At 44.5% G+C, this 21,776-nt stretch overlaps 4 non-coding genes and 2 pseudogenes across 4 annotated transcripts; all 6 read left to right on the forward strand.

The window, feature by feature from the left end:
• The first annotated feature begins 1,618 nt into the window (after nucleotides 1-1,618).
• On the forward strand, nucleotides 1,619-1,809 carry LOC130307083 (U2 spliceosomal RNA). The gene has a single exon (XR_008856298.1). It is a non-coding gene; the product is annotated as a U2 spliceosomal RNA (small nuclear RNA).
• Nucleotides 1,810-3,879: 2,070 nt separating this feature from the next.
• On the forward strand, nucleotides 3,880-4,012 carry LOC130307267 (U2 spliceosomal RNA; annotated as a pseudogene).
• Nucleotides 4,013-13,401: 9,389 nt separating this feature from the next.
• On the forward strand, nucleotides 13,402-13,610 carry LOC130307245 (U2 spliceosomal RNA; annotated as a pseudogene).
• Nucleotides 13,611-15,693: 2,083 nt separating this feature from the next.
• On the forward strand, nucleotides 15,694-15,884 carry LOC130307095 (U2 spliceosomal RNA). The gene has a single exon (XR_008856309.1). It is a non-coding gene; the product is annotated as a U2 spliceosomal RNA (small nuclear RNA).
• Nucleotides 15,885-17,967: 2,083 nt separating this feature from the next.
• LOC130307107 (U2 spliceosomal RNA) lies at nucleotides 17,968-18,158 on the forward strand. Its single transcript, XR_008856320.1, has one exon. It is a non-coding gene; the product is annotated as a U2 spliceosomal RNA (small nuclear RNA).
• Nucleotides 18,159-20,271: 2,113 nt separating this feature from the next.
• On the forward strand, nucleotides 20,272-20,462 carry LOC130307119 (U2 spliceosomal RNA). The gene has a single exon (XR_008856332.1). It is a non-coding gene; the product is annotated as a U2 spliceosomal RNA (small nuclear RNA).
• The last annotated feature ends 1,314 nt before the right edge of the window (nucleotides 20,463-21,776 follow it).

Raw genomic sequence — 21,776 nt, forward strand, 5'->3', positions numbered from 1 at the left:
GGGGGTCTCCTGGCTGTTCACACAGGTGTGTCATTGCTGTACATTGACCATGCATTGCTTCTGTGGTATTGCAAAGGCAAAGACAAATGCTTCCAGCCATCCATTGCACTAATGGATTGGTCATCAGCTGGCTGTCTATGTCCCGCATCAATATAGACCAAAGTACAGAGGGTTAGGCTATGCTATTGTGCACCTACCTGATGCATCAGAAGGTGCGAGGCCCTTGCTAAATTCTGTGCACAGACTTTGAGATCTATGCTTTAGACTGTATCTAAACCTGCTCCAACATGGACTGACATTCTGGCCTACTTTCAGCCGATGCGACTTGTCTGTCGCTGAACAGTCGCTTTTTATGTATTCAGCACCTATGTATAATGTTGTAAAAAGGCTCTAGAAGCTAAAGTCGCAGAAATGTCACACATATTTGGCCTGCAACTTTCTGTGCGACAAATTCAGACAGGAAAAATCAGTATAAATCCTTAGAAAATTATCCCCCAGTGTCTCCATCTGCTGGCGGTATTGAATAAGCATTGCTGCACTGATGGGGTATGCATTAGACGAAAAAAAAGAAGAAAAAGAAGAATAATACGCCCAGAAAAGAGGCGAAAAGGAGAAAAACGTAAAAAAACGTGAAAAAAAAGTAAGAGGAAGAGAAGGGAAAAAAAGGTGGAAATGGGTTTAAAAGTGATTTCGGCGGAGAATATATATATATATATATATATATATATATATATATATATATATACGCGCACACACACACATATATATAAACGTATTCTCCGTTGAGATATTGCAGCCGCTGCTGTGTCCAGGCCCAGGAGCCTTAGCACTGTGCTGTGATGTCACTCAATACCACTGACATCACTAGGTGTAAACAACATCTCTCCTTTGCTGTGTATGTGACTATGGAGCTGTTTGGTGATGTCGTCTATTATGGCCTTCATAGAAGCAACAGGAGATTGTTGCATCCATCTAGAACCCTCAGAACTACAGTGCTATGATGTCACTCACTTCCACAGGCCTTGCAGAGTGTAAACAACAACAACCCAGCTTTGTTGTGTATGTAACCATAGGGATTTGTGATGTCACCTAGAACCTTCACAGCAGCGACAGCTTTATGAGGAGCATCAGCACTGCTCTGCCTGAGCAGAACCATCACCGCCATAGGTTGTCAAATAACCCGGATTTAACCCACACAGGTAAGTCCAATGGGGTGCAGGCATGTCCTCTATGCTTACAGCTTCCCGTGGGTGTTGGTTTGATACCGTTTGGGGACAGCCAAGGAGGCATCTGCAGGCAACAAAGGTAGGTGTGTGCTTGTGTGTGTGTTTCCTATGCAGATCCTAAGCCCAGTGTCACATGCAAGTAGGAGGAGTAAGAAGGGTTCCTGGCAAATCCGGGTTATGGATTGCATTTAAAAAGGCCCCGTGGGAGTGCAATGGGCCCCTGTCTTGCTGCTTAGCAATAATGGTATGGGTTTAGGTTCTGCTGTGTGTACTGGTGGTTGACTGCCCCCCAGCCCAGAGTGTGCATGGAAAATTGTCTGGCAGCCTCCCTGACAGCAAGCAGTGATAGTGCCCATGAAGGGGACCTTGTTGGGCCCGCCCCTTTCACGGTTATCGCTTCTCGGCCTTTTGGCTAAGATCAAGTGTAGTATCTGTTCTTATCAGTTTAATATCTGATACGTCCCCTATCTGGGGACCATATATTAAATGGATTTTTGAGAACGGGGGCCGATTTCGAAGCTTGCTTCCGTCGCCCTATGCATTGACCCGATATGGCAGTATCTTCGGGTACAGTGCACCACCCCCTTACAGGGTTAAAAAGAAAGATTCCTACTTTCATTGCTACCTGCTTGCTGGCTAGCCAGCTAGCCAGCCCTGTGGGCCTTGCTGCTGCTGCAGCCAAAAAACAAAAGGTGGTGCTGCTGCTTCTGCTGCTTCTGCTTCTGCTTGTGTCTGGCCGCTGTTGGAGCGTCCAGGCACAGGACTTCTGCTGCTGCTGACTAAATGGCCTCCTTAATTGGATCATTTGAGTAGCCAGCACACCTGTGCAGGTAGGGCATGACATGATAGGCAGCTGCCTTGATAGCGGGTGGGTGCTGAATGTTCCTAATTGACAAAATAAGATTAATGCTTATGAAGAAATATAAAATCTCATCCCTTCCCCAATATCGCGCCACACCCCTACCCCTTAATTCCCTGGTTGAACTTGATGGACATATGTCTTTTTTCGACCGTACTAACTATGTAACTATGTAACATAACATGGGGGGGGGGGGGGGTCTCCTGGCTGTTCACACAGGTGTGTCATTGCTGTACATTGACCATGCATTGCTTCTGTGGTATTGCAAAGGCAAAGACAAATGCTTCCAGCCATCCATTGCACTAATGGATTGGTCATCAGCTGGCTGTCTATGTCCCGCATCAATATAGACCAAAGTACAGAGGGTTAGGCTATGCTATTGTGCACCTACCTGATGCATCAGAAGGTGCGAGGCCCTTGCTAAATTCTGTGCACAGACTTTGAGATCTATGCTTTAGACTGTATCTAAACCTGCTCCAACATGGACTGACATTCTGGCCTACTTTCAGCCGATGCGACTTGTCTGTCGCTGAACAGTCGCTTTTTATGTATTCAGCACCTATGTATAATGTTGTAAAAAGGCTCTAGAAGCTAAAGTCGCAGAAATGTCACACATATTTGGCCTGCAACTTTCTGTGCGACAAATTCAGACAGGAAAAATCAGTATAAATCCTTAGAAAATTATCCCCCAGTGTCTCCATCTGCTGGCGGTATTGAATAAGCATTGCTGCACTGATGGGGTATGCATTAGACGAAGAAAAAGAAGAATAATACGCCCAGAAAAGAGGCGAAAAGGAGAAAAACGTAAAAAAACGTGAAAAAAAAGTAAGAGGAAGAGAAGGGAAAAAAAGGTGGAAATGGGTTTAAAAGTGATTTCGGCGGAGAAATATATATATATATATATATATATATATATATATACGCGCACACACACACATATATATAAACGTATTCTCCGTTGAGATATTGCAGCCGCTGCTGTGTCCAGGCCCAGGAGCCTTAGCACTGTGCTGTGATGTCACTCAATACCACTGACATCACTAGGTGTAAACAACATCTCTCCTTTGCTGTGTATGTGACTATGGAGCTGTTTGGTGATGTCGTCTATTATGGCCTTCATAGAAGCAACAGGAGATTGTTGCATCCATCTAGAACCCTCAGAACTACAGTGCTATGATGTCACTCACTTCCACAGGCCTTGCAGAGTGTAAACAACAACAACCCAGCTTTGTTGTGTATGTAACCATAGGGATTTGTGATGTCACCTAGAACCTTCACAGCAGCGACAGCTTTATGAGGAGCATCAGCACTGCTCTGCCTGAGCAGAACCATCACCGCCATAGGTTGTCAAATAACCCGGATTTAACCCACACAGGTAAGTCCAATGGGGTGCAGGCATGTCCTCTATGCTTACAGCTTCCCGTGGGTGTTGGTTTGATACCGTTTGGGGACAGCCAAGGAGGCATCTGCAGGCAACAAAGGTAGGTGTGTGCTTGTGTGTGTGTTTCCTATGCAGATCCTAAGCCCAGTGTCACATGCAAGTAGGAGGAGTAAGAAGGGTTCCTGGCAAATCCGGGTTATGGATTGCATTTAAAAAGGCCCCGTGGGAGTGCAATGGGCCCCTGTCTTGCTGCTTAGCAATAATGGTATGGGTTTAGGTTCTGCTGTGTGTACTGGTGGTTGACTGCCCCCCAGCCCAGAGTGTGCATGGAAAATTGTCTGGCAGCCTCCCTGACAGCAAGCAGTGATAGTGCCCATGAAGGGCACCTTGTTGGGCCCGCCCCTTTCACGGTTATCGCTTCTCGGCCTTTTGGCTAAGATCAAGTGTAGTAATACAGGAGATCTGGTCAGAAGGTACTCGGGTACCCCTCTCCTCGGCCTTGTGGGATCGCCCAGGTTTATTGCCTGGGCTTCACCCACTTGTTGCTATTGGGGAGAGGGCCTAGTCCCAGGGTAACGAGTAGCGATCGCCTCTCAAGACCTTCGGGTGGAGAGAGGTTAGAACCATGGATGATGATCCGGATCCAGGTTCTGTGCCGGCATACGCAAGGATCAAAAACACCGTGAGAGTCATTCTCACGGATGATACCAAAAGGGCGGACGATTTGAAATTCGTAGTAGAGGACGTGCTCGGAGGAGTTTTCGGAATACAGAAGGGCGAGATATTGGCAATCCAGGACTACCCGAAGCGTAAAATTTTTGATGTGACGTTCACACAAAATGGCATCCACAGAGATTTTGTTACCAGAGCTGCTGCGAGTAAAGACAAAAAGCTTCAGGGTGTCCGGATTATTGAGCACGTTCTAGACGATATTAAGCTGGTTGTTGTAAAGATGTATTCCCCTTTCGCCAACCTACACGATGTTGAGTTGTTTTTACAAGTCTATTTTAGTAAGGTTGAGTGCAGAGGAAAAATCATGAACAGCTGTGGCATCTGGACATCTAAGTGGAGATTTCAGGTTACATGCAAAAAAGATGACAGATTGCCAGGGGGAATACAACTACCACCAGCTCGTTTTAAAATAAATAATATGTGTGGCGACCTCTTTTATGCGGGGATGCCAAGCTACTGCAGGAAGTGTCACAGATATGGACACACAAAAGAAAACTGTGAAAGTACATGCAAAAAATGTGGTAGCACACAGCACGAGACAGAGAAATGCACAAGAGGAGGGAGGTGCAATTTCTGTCAACAATTCGGTCACCTTTTCTCCTCTTGTCCCCACAGACATAGGACGGAGCAGCAGTGGCAACCCTGGAGGCAGCAAGGACAGAAACCGGGACACCAGCCGAGGCAAGCAGAGCCAGTGATTACCCCCCCACAAGAGGTAAGCGGTGAGATGGAGAAGGAGAAAGACCCCCCTCAGGCAAAAGGAGGGGACCCTAAAGAGCAGAGGATGGCCAAAAAACGTGCAAGTGGTGAAAAAACTGGCCCCCAGGAGCATGCTGGGTTAAGAGAGGAGCGGACGGCGGCCGAATCCGCTCCTCAGCAACCTCTGGCTCAGGGTCCCCCTGAGAGCGATGATCCGGGTGGAGAGGTGAAGGTTAAAAGGCGGAGGGGCTCCAGAAGACTCTATTCGGAGGCGGTCCAGGGGGAGCCGATGGAAGTACCTGCGGATGCAGGGAACCCAAGTGACGTTCCTCCACAGGTCCCCATAGGGGATACCCCCCCTCCTCCCTGCCAGGAGGAGGTTTCAGGGGTGACCGTCTCTGAGGTACCAGAGACGGAACTAAGTGAACACCCGACCCCTATGGAGGGGCAAGAGGTGGAAGAACCCAATGAGTCTGGAGCCCTGATTGCCAGGATGCCCGAGAACAACTATGCCTCAATCATGATGGAGGAGGGGGGTCGGCTGAGTGATGGTGCCTCCTCTCCTGCTTCCTCTATGCGTACAGTTGAGTCAGATTTTGGGGGGTATGAGGCTTCGGAGGGGGAATCAGAGGTGTAAGACGTTTTCTTGTACATTCCCATGGCTGAGTTGTCCGGTCTGTCCTTGAACGTGAGAAGTGTGAGCGCCAGAGTAAGAAGGGTTGCCCTATTTAATTACTTGTCGGTTTTTGCTGCTTCCGTCCTTTTCCTGCAGGAATGTGGCATCCCGCACAGATTAAATTATAAAGAATATGAAGATGATTGGGTGCACGGTCCATCAGTCTGGTCTGGATCAAATGAGTCCAGATCAGCAGGGGTCGCCATACTTTTTAAAGGGAACGTTTTAATTGAGAGTTTTAACGAAATTTTACCAGGCAGAATTTTATTGGTCAGCGCTTTTATTAATGGTATTAAATGGCAGTTTTTAAATTTTTATGGTTCTCCTGATAAGAATGAAAGAATAAAAATGTTGGAGATTTTACCCCTTTTTATTAACAATTCTAGTCCTCTTGTTTTATCAGGTGATTTTAATTGTATTTTAAGGGGAGAACGCCGTTTTTCGAACGCAGTGAGTAGGAACTATGATAAGACGTCTTTTATGTTAAAAAACTTGATTTTAGATTTTAATCTCACTGATGTTTTTAAAAAATGTAATTTTAACGTACCAGAGGAAGACGGTGTTACCTGGAGCAATGCAAGCTGTAGCTCCAGGATAGATTTTATTTTTTGTTCTTATCAAGTACTGCCTTTTAACTGTGATCTTTTTACCAATGTTTTTTCTGACCATAAATTATTGTATTTTAAAGTTAAAAGTGATTTTAAAAGGAGAACTGGTAGGAATGCCTGGAAGTTAAACGTGTCCCTTTTTGAAGATCCGCAGGTTTTATCAGATTTTATCACCTTTTACAAGGAATGCAGACGAGTAAAAGACCCCAACACTCCCACCAGTATCTGGTGGGAAAAAATGAAACTAAAAATAAAAGAATTTTTTATCCGTGTTGGGGTTAGGAAAGCTAAAGAAAAACGTGAATTTTATAATATCCTAAATACTCGTCTGCAAACCCTGTACAAATTCAGAGCACATGGGATGGAGGTGGAGAAGGAGGTACATGATCTTAAAAAAGAAATAACTAAGTGCCTGGAGCAGAAAGGAAAAGAAATTATCTTTAGGTCTCGAATACAGCAACTTGAGGAAAACGAGACCTGCTCCAGGTATTTTTTTAAGAAAATACATGAAAATAGAAGGTTAATAGAAAACATTGAAGGAGTGAATGATGTACAGGGTATTTTAAAAAAGGTGCAAGAGTTTTATGCAGATCTTTTTAATGTAAAACACATTGATGAATGTTTTATGAATGACTCGTTAAAGGAGATCACCAATTTTTTAGATCCTGTCTCACAGTCTTTTTTATTGCAGAATATTTCAGAGCAGGAGATTTTAGAGACCGTCAAGAGTTTTAAAACAGGTAAAGTGCCTGTGCCGGATGGTATACCCATTGAATTTTATGTTACTTTTTATGGTATTTTAAAAGAAGATTTGTTCTCCCTTTTTACGGAAGTCTTTAAGTCTAAAATCCTCCCAGGCTCATGGAAGAAGGGTGATGTCTCCCTGCTATTCAAAAAGGGAGACCGGTCGGAACTCAAAAACTGGAGACCAATCACCCTTCTGAACTGCGACTATAAAATAATGGCGAAACTGTGTGCTAACCGCTTAACCCCTTAAGGACATAGGGCGTATCCATACGCCCCCGTTTCCAAGTCCTTAAGGACCGAGGGCGTATGGATACGCCCTGAGCATTTCCGGCCCCCACCGCTAGCCGGAGGGGAGCCGGAGCCGGATGCCTGCTGAAATCGTTCAGCAGGCATCCCGGCATATCGCCCAGGGGGGTCATTATGTCCCCCCATGTCGGCGATTGCCGCAGATCGCTGGACAATTCAGTCCAGCGATCTGCGGCAGATTCCGGGTCAATCGGGTCTCCAGTGACCCGATGACCCGGAATTACTGGCTGATCGGGGCCGTCAGAGACGGCCCCGAACAGCCAGAGGCAGCAGGGGTGAGGTGGTACTGGTGCCACTTCACGATCGCCCTGATTCGTCGGCCGGATTACCGGCCGACCAATCAGGGCGCCTGCTGCGGGTGTCACTCCCGCAACCCGCTCCGCCCCTCTTCCGGAGGACGTGAGCGGGTGCGGGAAGACGACCCCCGGTGCTGGGGACCCCGATCCCCGGCGTCCATGTTGGGATCGGGGCCCCAGGAGCAGCGGCGGCAGCGGCGACGACGAGGGACTGACCTGTGCTGCTGGTTCGTTGGAGGTGAGTGACAGCCTCCTGCTGTTGCTTAGCAACAGCTCCCAGCATGCAACAAGGGCATGCTGGGAGCTGTAGTTATGCAACAGCAGGAGGCAGACCACCACAACTCCCAGCATGCCCTTATGGGCATGCTGGGACTTATAGTTTTGCAACAGCTGAAGGCACATTCTTTCTATGTAAAAGTGTACCTTCAGCTGTTGTGTAACTACAACTCCCAGCTTGCACAATCAGCTAAAGTGCATGCTGGGAGTTGTAGTGGTGCATCTGGTGGTTGCATAACTACAACTCCCAGCATGCCCGTTGGCTGTCGGTGACTGCTGAGAGTTGTAGTTTTGCAACAGCTGAAGGCACACTGAGTTAAGTAGTAAACCAGTGTGTCTCCAGCTGTTGCATAACTACAATCCCCAGCATCCCCAGCCAATGTAGTTTGCCTCCGGCTGTTGCATAACTACAAGACCCAGCATGCCCTTCCGCTGTCCGTACATGCTGGGGGTTGTAGCTTTTGCAACAGCTGAAGGCACACTGGTTGCAAAACACTGAGTTTGTTACCAAACTCGGTGTTTCACAACCTGTGTGTCTCCAGCTGTTGCAAAACTACAACTCCCAGCATGCACTGATAGACCGTACATGCTGGGAGTTGTAGTTTTGCAACAGCTGGATGTTTCCCCCCCCCCCAATGTGAATGTACAGGGTACACTCACATGGGCGGAGGATTACAGTAAGTATCCGGCTGCAAGTTTGAGCTGCGGCAAATTTTCTGTCGCAGCTCAAACTGCCAGCGAGAAACTACTGTGAACCCCCCGCCCATGCGACTGTACCCTAAAAACACTACACTACACTACCACACAATAAAATAAAAAGTAAAAAACACTACATATACACATACCCCTATACAACCCCCCTCCCCAATAAAAATGAAAAACGTCTGGTACGTCACTGTTTCCAAAACGGAGCCTCCAGCGGTTGCAAAACTACAACTCCCAGCATGCACTGATAGACCGTCCATGCTGGGAGTTGTAGTTTTGCAACAGCTGGATGTTCCCCCCTCCAATGTGAACGTACAGGGTACACTCACATGGGCGGAGGATTACAGTAAGTATCCGGCTGCAAGTTTGAGCTGCGTTAAAATTTCTGCCGCAGCTCAAACTGCCAGCGAGAAACTACTGTGAACCCCCGCTCGTGTGACTGTACCCTAAAAACACTACACTACACTACCACAAAATAAAATAAAAAGTAAAAAACACTACATATACACATACCCCTACACAGCCCCCCTCCCCTCCCCAATAAAAATGAAAAACGTCTGGTACGCTACTGTTTCCAGAACGGAGCCTCCAGCTGTTGCAAAACAACTACTCCCAGTATTGCCAGATAGCCACTGACTGTCCAGGCATGCTGGGAGTTTTACAACAGCTGGAGGCCCCCTGTTTGGGAATCACTGGCGTAGAATACCCCTATGTCCACCCCTATGCAATCCCTAATTTAGGCCTCAAATGCGCATGGCACTCTCACTTTGGAGCCCTGTCGTATTTCCAGGCAACAGTTTAGGGCCACATATGGGGTATCGCCGTACTCGGGAGAAATTGGGCTTCAAATTTTCTGGGGTATTTTTTGCTATTACCCTTTTTAAAAATGTAAAATTTTTGGGAAAACAAGCATTTTAGGTAAAAAAAAAAATTTTTTTTTTACGTATACAAAAGTCATAAAACACCTGTGGGGTATAAAGGTTCACTTAACCCCTTGTTACGTTCCCCGAGGGGTCTAGTTTCCAAAATGGTATGCCATGTGTTTTTTTTTTTGCTGTCCTGGCACCATAGGGGCTTCCTAAATGCGGCATGCCCCCAGAGCAAAATTTGCTTTCAAAAAGCCAAACGTGACTCCTTCTCTTCTGAGACCTGTAGTGCGCCAGCAGAGCACTTTTTACCCCCATATGGGGTGTTTTCTGAATCGGGAGAAATTGGGCTTCAAATTTTGGGGGGTGTTTTCTGCTATTACCCTTTTTAAAAATGTAAAAATTTTGGGAAACCAAGCATTTTAGGTAAAAAAAAATAAAAAATGTTCACATATGCAAAAGTCGTGAAACACCTGTAGGGTATTAAGGTTCACATTACCCCTTGTTACGTTCCCCGAGGGGTCTAGTTTCCAAAATGGTATGCCATGTGTTTTTTTTTTGCTGTTCTGGCACCATAGGGGCTTCCTAAATGCGGCATGCCCCCAGAGCAAAATTTGCTTTCAAAAAGCCAAATGTGACTCCTTCTCTTCTGAGACCTGTAATGCGCCAGCAGAGCACTTTTCACCCCCATATGGGGTGTTTTCTGAATCGGGAGAAATTGGGCTTCAAATTTTGGGGGGTGTTTTCTGCTATTACCCTTTTTAAAAATGTAAAAATTTTGGGAAACCAAGCATTTTAGGTAAAAAAAAATAAAAAATGTTCACATATGCAAAAGTCGTGAAACACCTGTAGGGTATTAAGGTTCACATTACCCCTTGTTACGTTCCCCGAGGGGTCTAGTTTCCAAAATGGTATGCCATGTGTTTTTTTTTTGCTGTTCTGGCACCATAGGGGCTTCCTAAATGCGACATGCCCCCAGAGCAAAATTTGCTTCAAAAAGCCAAATGTGACTCCTTCTCTTCTGAGACCTGTAGTGCGCCAGCAGAGCAATTTTCACCCCCATATGGGGTGTTTTCTGAATCGGGAGAAATTGGGTTTCAAATTTTGGGGGGTATTTTCTGCTATTACACTTTTTAAAAATGTAAAATTTTTGGGAAACCAAGCATTTTAGGTAAAAAATATATAATTTTTTTTACATATGCTAAAGTCGTGAAACACCTGTGGGGTATTAAGGTTCACTTTACCCCTTGTTACGTTCCCTGAGGAGTCTAGTTTCCAAAATGGTATGCCATGTGTGTTTTTTTGCTGTTCTGGCACCATAGGGGCTTCCTAAAGGTGACATGCCCCCCAAAAACCATTTGACGCTCCTTCCCTTCTGAGCCCTCTACTGCGCCCGCTGAACAATTAACATAGACATATGAGGTATGTGCTTACTCGAGAGAAATTGGGTTTCAAATACAAGTAAAAATTTTCTCCTTTTTACCCCTTTCAAAAATTCAAAAATTGGGTCTACAAGAAAATGCGAGTGTAAAAAATGAAGATTTTGAATTTTCTCCTTCACTTTGCTGCTATTCCTGTGAAACACCTAAAGGGTTAATACACTTACTGAATGTCATTTTGAATACTTTGGGGGGTGTAGTTTTTATAATGGGGTCTTTTATGGGGCATTTCTAATATGAAGGCCCTTCAAATCCACTTCAAACGTGAACTGGTCCATGAAAAATAGAGAGTTTGAAAATTTTGTGAAAAATTTCAAAATTGCTGCTGAACTTTGAAGCCCTCTGGTGTCTTCCAAAAGTAAAAACTCATAAATTTTATGATGCAGACATAAAGTAGACATATTGTATATGTGAACCCAAAAAAAATATATTTTGAATATCCATTTTCCTTACAAGCAGAGAGCTTCAAAGTTAGAAAAATGCAAAATTTTCATTTTTTTCATCAAATTTGGTGATTTTTCACCAAGAAAGGATGCAAGTTACCATAAAATTTTACCACTAAGTTAAAGTAGAATATGTCACGAAAAAACAATCTCGGAATCAGAATGATAACTAAAAGCATTCCAGAGTTATTAATGTTTAAAGTGACAGTGGTCAGAATTGCAAAAAACGCTCCGGTCCTTAAGGTGAAAAAGGGCTCGGTCCTTAAGGGGTTAAAGAACGTAATCCATAAAATAATTCATACAAACCAAGTCTGTGGGGTGCCTGGGAGGAGTTTATGGGAGAACCTAAACCTTTTAAAGGATGTAATTAGCGACACCAAATTAAGAAAAGGAAAGCTGGCGGTTTTATCCATAGATTTTGAAAAAGCTTTCGACAGGGTGTCACATTTTTATCTTTTTAAGGTTTTAGAGAAAATGGGTATACCTGATGGCTTTTTATTGTCTCTTAGAGCTTTTTATGATAACTGTACTAGTAAAATTTTAGTAAATGGTTTTAAGACACAGGGCGTGATTTTAAATTCCGGAGTGAAGCAGGGGTGTCCCTTGTCCCCACTACTCTTCATTTGCGCAATAGAGCCTCTTTTATGTACAATACGAAAGGATAAGCAGATCCATGGAGTCCCCCTGCCAGGAGGAGGGGGACTAGAGGCGAAGGTAGTGGGGTACATGGACGATGTTGCGGTGTTTTGCAGGGACACCCCATCGCTTCAGAAGACGCTAAAACAGATTCAATATTTTAATTGTGCCTCCGGTTTTAAAGTCAATTTTAACAAAAGTAACATTTTAAACATAGGCGGAATGCCTTTGTATGATGTGCCCGTCCCTGTGTCTGAGTCGGTGCAGATTTTAGGTGTCTCCTTTGACGAGTCTAATAATGGTTTTAATAGCTGGGACTTGGTGGCTCAAAAAATAAATAAGAAAATATGTATGTGGAACATGCGAGAACTTACAATGGAAGGGAAGGTTTTAATTACAAAAATGGTGCTTTTACCTATTTTATTGTATTTAAGTCTGGTTTTCCCACCCCCCGAAATGGTTCTAAAGAAAATAACAAAAGCTTGTTTTACTTTCTTTTGGAGTTCTAAGAGCGAAAAATTAAAGAGACAAATTGTGATAAAACCGAACTTCAGGGGCGGTAAGGATTTTCCAGATTTTAAAGCTTTCCTTTTAATAAAGTTTTTTAGCATGTGTTTTACTACTGTTTTTAAAGATAGCTACTGGTCTTATTTTGTTCGTTTTAATACTGGTTATTTTATGCGGAGGAACGGCTGGTTTTCTACAGTTTTAAGTTGCCCTTATTCTTTGAATTTACCCCCTCAATACATGATTTTAGGAAAAATTTTAAACTTATATAATTTTAAAGGTAAAAGTGTTCAGGATCTGTGCAATAGCAAAAAACTACTAAAGGAAATAAAAGAAACCAGTACCGTGACTCCCATCAAAAATTTTAACGAACAGAAGTGTATACAGATTTGGAAGATGTTGAGTATTAATTATCTTTTTAATTCACAGAAGGACCTGGCCTGGAGCTGCGCACACGAGTGTCTTCCATGCCGGGCATTCCAGCACCGAAGAGGATTATCCAACTCTGCAACCTGCCCGAGGGAGGGATGCCGACAAGAGGAGACCGTGCACCATCTAATATGGACTTGTTTTTACTCGCAGAAAATATGGACAAAGATACTCCCTCTGGTAAAAAGGATAACTGGACTAAAAGACTTAAATATTGCAGTGGTTTTTTATGGTTGCCTGGAATGCCCAACACGGACTCAAGAGACTATTGCATGGAAGATCATAAACTGTGTGAAGGCAGCTCTGTGGAAGGCCAGGAATATTTTATTGTTCAAGCATGAGGTTTTATCTGTGAAGGACATTTTATCTATCTGTTTTTATGAAATGTACCAGTACTATCTTTTAGACAAGAAGAGATTTCCGCTTTTATCTAGAAAATGGTTTTTAAAAGAATGGAATTCTATCTTGTAAAGCCACCAAGTGCCCATTTTATGTTTTAATATGTTGTAAATATGTTATTTATATGTAACTGTATTTATTGACATATTTAGACAACTTTGTTAACATTATTTAATTTTTAATAAAGTTGCCCCCGTAAGGGTAGTCAAGTTAAAAAAAAAAAAAAATCTGTTCTTATCAGTTTAATATCTGATACGTCCCCTATCTGGGGACCATATATTAAATGGATTTTTGAGAACGGGGGCCGATTTCGAAGCTTGCTTCCGTCGCCCTATGCATTGACCCGATATGGCAGTATCTTCGGGTACAGTGCACCACCCCCTTACAGGGTTAAAAAGAAAGATTCCTACTTTCATTGCTACCTGCTTGCTGGCTAGCCAGCTAGCCAGCCCTGTGGGCCTTGCTGCTGCTGCAGCCAAAAAACAAAAGGTGGTGCTGCTGCTGCTTCTGCTTCTGCTTGTGTCTGGCCGCTGTTGGAGCGTCCAGGCACAGGACTTCTGCTGCTGCTGACTAAATGGCCTCCTTAATTGGATCATTTGAGTAGCCAGCACACCTGTGCAGGTAGGGCATGACATGATAGGCAGCTGCCTTGATAGCGGGTGGGTGCTGAATGTTCCTAATTGACAAAATAAGATTAATGCTTATGAAGAAATATAAAATCTCATCCCTTCCCCAATATCGCGCCACACCCCTACCCCTTAATTCCCTGGTTGAACTTGATGGACATATGTCTTTTTTCGACCGTACTAACTATGTAACTATGTAACATAACATGGGGGGGGGTCTCCTGGCTGTTCACACAGGTGTGTCATTGCTGTACATTGACCATGCATTGCTTCTGTGGTATTGCAAAGGCAAAGACAAATGCTTCCAGCCATCCATTGCACTAATGGATTGGTCATCAGCTGGCTGTCTATGTCCCGCATCAATATAGACCAAAGTACAGAGGGTTAGGCTATGCTATTGTGCACCTACCTGATGCATCAGAAGGTGCGAGGCCCTTGCTAAATTCTGTGCACAGACTTTGAGATCTATGCTTTAGACTGTATCTAAACCTGCTCCAACATGGACTGACATTCTGGCCTACTTTCAGCCGATGCGACTTGTCTGTCGCTGAACAGTCGCTTTTTATGTATTCAGCACCTATGTATAATGTTGTAAAAAGGCTCTAGAAGCTAAAGTCGCAGAAATGTCACACATATTTGGCCTGCAACTTTCTGTGCGACAAATTCAGAAAGGAAAAATCAGTATAAATCCTTAGAAAATTATCCCCCAGTGTCTCCATCTGCTGGCGGTATTGAATAAGCATTGCTGCACTGATGGGGTATGCATTAGACGAAAAAAAAGAAGAAAAAGAAGAATAATACGCCCAGAAAAGAGGCGAAAAGGAGAAAAACGTAAAAAAACGTGAAAAAAAAGTAAGAGGAAGAGAAGGGAAAAAAAGGTGGAAATGGGTTTAAAAGTGATTTCGGCGGAGAAATATATATATATATATATATATATATATATATATATATATATATATTTATACGCGCACACACACACATATATATAAACGTATTCTCCGTTGAGATATTGCAGCCGCTGCTGTGTCCAGGCCCAGGAGCCTTAGCACTGTGCTGTGATGTCACTCAATACCACTGACATCACTAGGTGTAAACAACATCTCTCCTTTGCTGTGTATGTGACTATGGAGCTGTTTGGTGATGTCGTCTATTATGGCCTTCATAGAAGCAACAGGAGATTGTTGCATCCATCTAGAACCCTCAGAACTACAGTGCTATGATGTCACTCACTTCCACAGGCCTTGCAGAGTGTAAACAACAACAACCCAGCTTTGTTGTGTATGTAACCATAGGGATTTGTGATGTCACCTAGAACCTTCACAGCAGCGACAGCTTTATGAGGAGCATCAGCACTGCTCTGCCTGAGCAGAACCATCACCGCCATAGGTTGTCAAATAACCCGGATTTAACCCACACAGGTAAGTCCAATGGGGTGCAGGCATGTCCTCTATGCTTACAGCTTCCCGTGGGTGTTGGTTTGATACCGTTTGGGGACAGCCAAGGAGGCATCTGCAGGCAACAAAGGTAGGTGTGTGCTTGTGTGTGTGTTTCCTATGCAGATCCTAAGCCCAGTGTCACATGCAAGTAGGAGGAGTAAGAAGGGTTCCTGGCAAATCCGGGTTATGGATTGCATTTAAAAAGGCCCCGTGGGAGTGCAATGGGCCCCTGTCTTGCTGCTTAGCAATAATGGTATGGGTTTAGGTTCTGCTGTGTGTACTGGTGGTTGACTGCCCCCCAGCCCAGAGTGTGCATGGAAAATTGTCTGGCAGCCTCCCTGACAGCAAGCAGTGATAGTGCCCATGAAGGGGACCTTGTTGGGCCCGCCCCTTTCACGGTTATCGCTTCTCGGCCTTTTGGCTAAGATCAAGTGTAGTATCTGTTCTTATCAGTTTAATATCTGATACGTCCCCTATCTGGGGACCATATATTAAATGGATTTTTGAGAACGGGGGCCGATTTCGAAGCTTGCTTCCGTCGCCCTATGCATTGACCCGATATGGCAGTATCTTCGGGTACAGTGCACCACCCCCTTACAGGGTTAAAAAGAAAGATTCCTACTTTCATTGCTACCTGCTTGCTGGCTAGCCAGCTAGCCAGCCCTGTGGGCCTTGCTGCTGCAGCCAAAAAACAAAAGGTGGTGCTGCTGCTGCTGCTTCTGCTGCTTCTGCTTGTGTCTGGCCGCTGTTGGAGCGTCCAGGCACAGGACTTCTGCTGCTGCTGACTAAATGGCCTCCTTAATTGGATCATTTGAGTAGCCAGCACACCTGTGCAGGTAGGGCATGACATGATAGGCAGCTGCCTTGATAGCGGGTGGGTGCTGAATGTTCCTAATTGACAAAATAAGATTAATGCTTATGAAGAAATATAAAATCTCATCCCTTCCCCAATATCGCGCCACACCCCTACCCCTTAATTCCCTGGTTGAACTTGATGGACATATGTCTTTTTTCGACCGTACTAACTATGTAACTATGTAACATAACATGGGGGGGGGGGGTCTCCTGGCTGTTCACACAGGTGTGTCATTGCTGTACATTGACCATGCATTGCTTCTGTGGTATTGCAAAGGCAAAGACAAATGCTTCCAGCCATCCATTGCACTAATGGATTGGTCATCAGCTGGCTGTCTATGTCCCGCATCAATATAGACCAAAGTACAGAGGGTTAGGCTATGCTATTGTGCACCTACCTGATGCATCAGAAGGTGCGAGGCCCTTGCTAAATTCTGTGCACAGACTTTGAGATCTATGCTTTAGACTGTATCTAAACCTGCTCCAACATGGACTGACATTCTGGCCTACTTTCAGCCGATGCGACTTGTCTGTCGCTGAACAGTCGCTTTTTATGTATTCAGCACCTATGTATAATGTTGTAAAAAGGCTCTAGAAGCTAAAGTCGCAGAAATGTCACACATATTTGGCCTGCAACTTTCTGTGCGACAAATTCAGACAGGAAAAATCAGTATAAATCCTTAGAAAATTATCCCCCAGTGTCTCCATCTGCTGGCGGTATTGAATAAGCATTGCTGCACTGATGGGGTATGCATTAGACGAAAAAAAAGAAGAAAAAGAAGAATAATACGCCCAGAAAAGAGGCGAAAAGGAGAAAAACGTAAAAAAACGTGAAAAAAAAGTAAGAGGAAGAGAAGGGAAAAAAAGGTGGAAATGGGTTTAAAAGTGATTTCGGCGGAGAAATATATATATATATATATATATATATATATATATATATATATATACGCGCACACACACACATATATATAAACGTATTCTCCGTTGAGATATTGCAGCCGCTGCTGTGTCCAGGCCCAGGAGCCTTAGCACTGTGCTGTGATGTCACTCAATACCACTGACATCACTAGGTGTAAACAACATCTCTCCTTTGCTGTGTATGTGACTATGGAGCTGTTTGGTGATGTCGTCTATTATGGCCTTCATAGAAGCAACAGGAGATTGTTGCATCCATCTAGAACCCTCAGAACTACAGTGCTATGATGTCACTCACTTCCACAGGCCTTGCAGAGTGTAAACAACAACAACCCAGCTTTGTTGTGTATGTAACCATAGGGATTTGTGATGTCACCTAGAACCTTCACAGCAGCGACAGCTTTATGAGGAGCATCAGCACTGCTCTGCCTGAGCAGAACCATCACCGCCATAGGTTGTCAAATAACCCGGATTTAACCCACACAGGTAAGTCCAATGGGGTGCAGGCATGTCCTCTATGCTTACAGCTTCCCGTGGGTGTTGGTTTGATACCGTTTGGGGACAGCCAAGGAGGCATCTGCAGGCAACAAAGGTAGGTGTGTGCTTGTGTGTGTGTTTCCTATGCAGATCCTAAGCCCAGTGTCACATGCAAGTAGGAGGAGTAAGAAGGGTTCCTGGCAAATCCGGGTTATGGATTGCATTTAAAAAGGCCCCGTGGGAGTGCAATGGGCCCCTGTCTTGCTGCTTAGCAATAATGGTATGGGTTTAGGTTCTGCTGTGTGTACTGGTGGTTGACTGCCCCCCAGCCCAGAGTGTGCATGGAAAATTGTCTGGCAGCCTCCCTGACAGCAAGCAGTGATAGTGCCCATGAAGGGGACCTTGTTGGGCCCGCCCCTTTCACGGTTATCGCTTCTCGGCCTTTTGGCTAAGATCAAGTGTAGTATCTGTTCTTATCAGTTTAATATCTGATACGTCCCCTATCTGGGGACCATATATTAAATGGATTTTTGAGAACGGGGGCCGATTTCGAAGCTTGCTTCCGTCGCCCTATGCATTGACCCGATATGGCAGTATCTTCGGGTACAGTGCACCACCCCCTTACAGGGTTAAAAAGAAAGATTCCTACTTTCATTGCTACCTGCTTGCTGGCTAGCCAGCTAGCCAGCCCTGTGGGCCTTGCTGCTGCTGCAGCCAAAAAACAAAAGGTGGTGCTGCTGCTGCTTCTGCTTCTGCTTGTGTCTGGCCGCTGTTGGAGCGTCCAGGCACAGGACTTCTGCTGCTGCTGACTAAATGGCCTCCTTAATTGGATCATTTGAGTAGCCAGCACACCTGTGCAGGTAGGGCATGACATGATAGGCAGCTGCCTTGATAGTGGGTGGGTGCTGAATGTTCCTAATTGACAAAATAAGATTAATGCTTATGAAGAAATATAAAATCTCATCCCTTCCCCAATATCGCGCCACACCCCTACCCCTTAATTCCCTGGTTGAACTTGATGGACATATGTCTTTTTTCGACCGTACTAACTATGTAACTATGTAACATAACATGGGGGGGGGGGTCTCCTGGCTGTTCCCACAGGTGTGTCATTGCTGTACATTGACCATGCATTGCTTCTGTGGTATTGCAAAGGCAAAGACAAATGCTTCCAGCCATCCATTGCACTAATGGATTGGTCATCAGCTGGCTGTCTATGTCCCGCATCAATATAGACCAAAGTACAGAGGGTTAGGCTATGCTATTGTGCACCTACCTGATGCATCAGAAGGTGCGAGGCCCTTGCTAAATTCTGTGCACAGACTTTGAGATCTATGCTTTAGACTGTATCTAAACCTGCTCCAACATGGACTGACATTCTGGCCTACTTTCAGCCGATGCGACTTGTCTGTCGCTGAACAGTCGCTTTTTATGTATTCAGCACCTATGTATAATGTTGTAAAAAGGCTCTAGAAGCTAAAGTCGCAGAAATGTCACACATATTTGGCCTGCAACTTTCTGTGCGACAAATTCAGACAGGAAAAATCAGTATAAATCCTTAGAAAATTATCCCCCAGTGTCTCCATCTGCTGGCGGTATTGAATAAGCATTGCTGCACTGATGGGGTATGCATTAGACGAAAAAAAAGAAGAAAAAGAAGAATAATACGCCCAGAAAAGAGGCGAAAAGGAGAAAAACGTAAAAAAACGTGAAAAAAAAGTAAGAGGAAGAGAAGGGAAAAAAAGGTGGAAATGGGTTTAAAAGTGATTTCGGCGGAGAAATATATATATATATATATATATATATATATATATATATATATACATATATATATATATATATATATATATATATATATACGCGCACACACACACATATATATAAACGTATTCTCCGTTGAGATATTGCAGCCGCTGCTGTGTCCAGGCCCAGGAGCCTTAGCACTGTGCTGTGATGTCACTCAATACCACTGACATCACTAGGTGTAAACAACATCTCTCCTTTGCTGTGTATGTGACTATGGAGCTGTTTGGTGATGTCGTCTATTATGGCCTTCATAGAAGCAACAGGAGATTGTTGCATCCATCTAGAACCCTCAGAACTACAGTGCTATGATGTCACTCACTTCCACAGGCCTTGCAGAGTGTAAACAACAACAACCCAGCTTTGTTGTGTATGTAACCATAGGGATTTGTGATGTCACCTAGAACCTTCACAGCAGCGACAGCTTTATGAGGAGCATCAGCACTGCTCTGCCTGAGCAGAACCATCACCGCCATAGGTTGTCAAATAACCCGGATTTAACCCACACAGGTAAGTCCAATGGGGTGCAGGCATGTCCTCTATGCTTACAGCTTCCCGTGGGTGTTGGTTTGATACCGTTTGGGGACAGCCAAGGAGGCATCTGCAGGCAACAAAGGTAGGTGTGTGCTTGTGTGTGTGTTTCCTATGCAGATCCTAAGCCCAGTGTCACATGCAAGTAGGAGGAGTAAGAAGGGTTCCTGGCAAATCCGGGTTATGGATTGCATTTAAAAAGGCCCCGTGGGAGTGCAATGGGCCCCTGTCTTGCTGCTTAGCAATAATGGTATGGGTTTAGGTTCTGCTGTGTGTACTGGTGGTTGACTGCCCCCCAGCCCAGAGTGTGCATGGAAAATTGTCTGGCAGCCTCCCTGACAGCAAGCAGTGATAGTGCCCATGAAGGGGACCTTGTTGGGCCTGCCCCTTTCACGGTTATCGCTTCTCGGCCTTTTGGCTAAGATCAAGTGTAGTATCTGTTCTTATCAGTTTAATATCTGATACGTCCCCTATCTGGGGACCATATATTAAATGGATTTTTGAGAACGGGGGCCGATTTCGAAGCTTGCTTCCGTCGCCCTATGCATTGACCCGATATGGCAGTATCTTCGGGTACAGTGCACCACCCCCTTACAGGGTTAAAAAGAAAGATTCCTACTTTCATTGCTACCTGCTTGCTGGCTAGCCAGCTAGCCAGCCCTGTGGGCCTTGCTGCTGCTGCAGCCAAAAAACAAAAGGTGGTGCTGCTGCTGCTTCTGCTTCTGCTTGTGTCTGGCCGCTGTTGGAGCGTCCAGGCACAGGACTTCTGCTGCTGCTGACTAAATGGCCTCCTTAATTGGATCATTTGAGTAGCCAGCACACCTGTGCAGGTAGGGCATGACATGATAGGCAGCTGCCTTGATAGCGGGTGGGTGCTGAATGTTCCTAATTGACAAAATAAGATTAATGCTTATGAAGAAATATAAAATCTCATCCCTTCCCCAATATCGCGCCACACCCCTACCCCTTAATTCCCTGGTTGAACTTGATGGACATATGTCTTTTTTCGACCGTACTAACTATGTAACTATGTAACATAACATGGGGGGGGGGTCTCCTGGCTGTTCCCACAGGTGTGTCATTGCTGTACATTGACCATGCATTGCTTCTGTGGTATTGCAAAGGCAAAGACAAATGCTTCCAGCCATCCATTGCACTAATGGATTGGTCATCAGCTGGCTGTCTATGTCCCGCATCAATATAGACCAAAGTACAGAGGGTTAGGCTATGCTATTGTGCACCTACCTGATGCATCAGAAGGTGCGAGGCCCTTGCTAAATTCTGTGCACAGACTTTGAGATCTATGCTTTAGACTGTATCTAAACCTGCTCCAACATGGACTGACATTCTGGCCTACTTTCAGCCGATGCGACTTGTCTGTCGCTGAACAGTCGCTTTTTATGTATTCAGCACCTATGTATAATGTTGTAAAAAGGCTCTAGAAGCTAAAGTCGCAGAAATGTCACACATATTTGGCCTGCAACTTTCTGTGCGACAAATTCAGACAGGAAAAATCAGTATAAATCCTTAGAAAATTATCCCCCAGTGTCTCCATCTGCTGGCGGTATTGAATAAGCATTGCTGCACTGATGGGGTATGCATTAGACGAAAAAAAAGAAGAAAAAGAAGAATAATACGCCCAGAAAAGAGGCGAAAAGGAGAAAAACGTAAAAAAACGTGAAAAAAAAGTAAGAGGAAGAGAAGGGAAAAAAAGGTGGAAATGGGTTTAAAAGTGATTTCGGCGGAGAAATATATATATATATATATATATATATATATATATATATATACATATATATATATATATATATATATATATATACGCGCACACACACACACATATATAAACGTATTCTCCGTTGAGATATTGCAGCCGCTGCTGTGTCCAGGCCCAGGAGCCTTA

The sequence above is a fragment of the Hyla sarda genome, unplaced genomic scaffold, assembly GCF_029499605.1.
Source record: "Hyla sarda isolate aHylSar1 unplaced genomic scaffold, aHylSar1.hap1 scaffold_142, whole genome shotgun sequence".
NCBI lineage: Eukaryota > Metazoa > Chordata > Amphibia > Anura > Hylidae > Hyla > Hyla sarda.